Consider the following 2,896-nt stretch of genomic DNA (forward strand, 5'->3'; position numbering starts at 1 on the left):
GGAACTGAGAGGTTCTGCTGGTTGGAGTGTCCAGTCCCAGCCCGTGAGCCCCGAGCGTCTGATGCAGGAAGGACACCACCTCTGGAGTCAGCTGGCTTGGTTTCCCACACTGCCCTGTCAACCCGGGCTCACTGCAGACCTTTCCCGAGTCTCAGTTTCCTTATCCGTAAAATGGGGTGTCTCAGCCAGTTCATGCTGCTGTAACAAAACACTACAGACTGCGGAGCTTATACGCAACAGAAACATTTCTTATGGCAGCCGGAGCTGACCAAGACAGCTAGTCCGGCTTTCTCCCTAGTCTGGGAATCTCCCGAGGGCAGAGACCGCCCGACAGTCACCATGCCATCTTCCTGGTGCATGGATGGGGTGCCATCATCAGTGCTAATGACTGACTTCAGCTGCACAACAGGCCTGCTCCTGTAGGGTCCTCTGGTCTGTGGCCCCTGTGGTCATGGGCAGTTTTTCTGCCGATGTCACCCTTGGGGAGGGAAGCGGGGAGCATCGGCAACTTGTGTTCAGAACAGAAATTCTCAGGCCACACCCGGACTTCCAGAACCGGAACCTCTGGGGGTGCTTGCATTTCGTATATTGACATCGCTCCAGGTGACTCTGATGGGAGGTGTGGTTTGAGGACCATTGACCTAGATAATGACGCTGATGGTGGGAGATCCCAGCACCGCTCCCCCTCCCCGCAATCCCTCTCAAACGCATCCTGAACTGCTCCCTCAGGGCGTGGGCTCAGCGGCCCAAAGATATCAGGGACATTACAAAGCTGCTCTTTCCTCGGGTTTCTGTGGCTTCATTTAAGACTGATACATGCAGAATGTTCTTTCCGCTTGGCCTCAGGACTCTGTTCTACCCGCCCCATCTGTTCGTTCCCGAGCCTGCAGAAGGCTGTGAACCAGAGAATTTATTCTCCAGGCAGGATCTGCCAATCACGGCGCGGCGGGGCGGGGCCTGGAGGCTGGAGGGCCACGTGTGCCGGGAGGGAAGCAGGAAGTGACTTCGGGAGTGGAGCCGGCGAGCCAGCGGCAGCGGGGGCTGATGGAAGTGGCGTGGGGGCTTGAGAGGGCACTCTAGTGAGTCGGCTTTTCTGTCCTTCAGCGCCTTCGGTCGGGCTGGAGGCCTGGGGGTCTGGGGTCATCAGGACAGGAGTGTGGGACTTGCAAGGGCAACGTGGAGTTTGGAAGGGGGTGCCCTTGGGAGAGGAGGGGGCTGGTGGAGAAGCAGGGCGCCTTTGGCAGGTGGCAGAGGAGGGAGGAAGGGGGCCCGGATCTCCCTCTGCCCGCCTCCGCGGCAAGTAGGAGGGCGTTGACCTTCTTCCTTTGACTGTGGTTCTCCAAGGTCCCCTTCATTTAGTGCTTCACGGTGGGCGTGTGGGGGACCCTGGAGCCCTGGGAATGGAGGTGGCTGGAGTGCCAGCTGCTCCGTGCCCCCTCCCACGGGCTCTGGGGGGTCAGCTGGTTCTTTTTAACTTGACTGGGGATCTGGTTAAGGTTCAGGAGGCCTGAGGTGGTGCATTTCCAACCAATGCCCAGGTCAGCCGGTCCCCCCAATCACACTTTGAAGAGTGTGTGCACACTGGAGAATTTCCACAGTCCTAGCAGCCCAAACCCGAATCCTTTCGCTGGATTCCCCTGGCGGAGTCAGGGCCGGCGTGTGCACTTCCATGAAGCGCTGTTTCCACCTGTGCAGCTTCAGCAGCATCTCGAAGCCGCCTGACTGTTGGAATCCGGGCAACAGGTTTAAAAGGGAGAGAGCACCTCGCGTGCGGCTGGAGTAGAGGGTGCACATGCGCGGGGCGGTGTCGGCAGCCTGAGATAATCTTCCCACAAACTAATGAAGGGTTATCAGTTAACCTCCAGAGGAAGTCGCTCCCCATTGCAGAAGCTGATTGCGAGGTGCCCGGGCTGACGCTCCCTGTCCCGAGGGTGCTACTGGTCTACGTCCTGGAGAAAACCGTCCTGTGACTTTGCGTGGGCCTTGCCAACCCTCGTAGGGCAGGAGAACCACTTTCTAAGCTCTCGGTCTTGTCGGAGCTGTTCCAGTTTTAGACCAGTGCTTTCCCCTTTCATAGCATAGGAATCCCGCTCGGAACTTGATAAGGTGTGTGTTCTGCTTGAGCACGTCTGGGGTGCGGCCGGAGAGTCTGCATTTCTAGGTAGCTTCCAAGCTTTTTTAAAATGGCAAAGGGAAGAAACTTCTCCAAGAGGCCCTGGGCTTGTGTGGCCAGGGATAAATGCTGCGACCGTTGGGATGGGAAGGATGGCGGCCTTGGTTTTCCCTGTGTGTCCCGTTTTCTTACATCTCAGGATGCTCGGCCATGCACGGACACAGGCGTAGAAGCGTGTGTCCTCCCCCACCTCCCCACACTAGCCGCTAGGAACACTCTCGAGGTCCCTTGTTGCACAACAGCCCACAAAACCCACCTTGACGTTGGCCTTTTGGGAAACGCAGATGTTAAAAGGCACATTTGATACAGGAAAAAAAAAGTGTGTGTGTGTGTTTTTTTTTTATGACCTGCTTTAGATCCTAAATACTAAGAGGATGATAGCCAAGTGCCTTTCTTTGTAAAAGCTGTTTGAAATTTTATCCACAAGCAGCTAGAAATAGAAGATTGGTGTCATGATCCAGATGTCTTGTTTTAAAAACAAACACGGACCATCCTTTTCAGGGTGATGTAGCCAGACGGTGTATGGAAAAGGTGCATTTTTTTTTTTAAAGATTTTTTTTTTTCTTATTTGGTGTCACCATCCTGAGTTCCATTTAGACTATGGAGACACAATCTGAATCCATGGATGCTGTCTCTCTCAGAGGTTTCCTGGCACCTGGGCCAAGCCTGGGTTCCCTCGGGCTCATCTGGGTTTATCTGAGTTCACCTGGACCCACAGCCTTC

The 2,896-nt window shown here is 55.3% G+C and overlaps 1 protein-coding gene across 1 annotated transcript in view; it reads left to right on the forward strand.

The window, feature by feature from the left end:
- The first annotated feature begins 987 nt into the window (after positions 1–987).
- Positions 988–2,896, forward strand: part of SLC39A11 (solute carrier family 39 member 11) — a 263,444-nt gene continuing 261,535 nt past the window's right edge. Inside the window, exon 1 of the mRNA XM_025047120.1 lies at positions 988–1,079. The gene's annotated coding sequence lies outside the window, so the exon portion shown is untranslated. The remainder of the gene's footprint in view (positions 1,080–2,896) is intronic.

This window comes from Pteropus alecto, unplaced genomic scaffold (assembly GCF_000325575.1).
Source record: "Pteropus alecto unplaced genomic scaffold, ASM32557v1 scaffold134, whole genome shotgun sequence".
Classification (NCBI taxonomy): domain Eukaryota; kingdom Metazoa; phylum Chordata; class Mammalia; order Chiroptera; family Pteropodidae; genus Pteropus; species Pteropus alecto.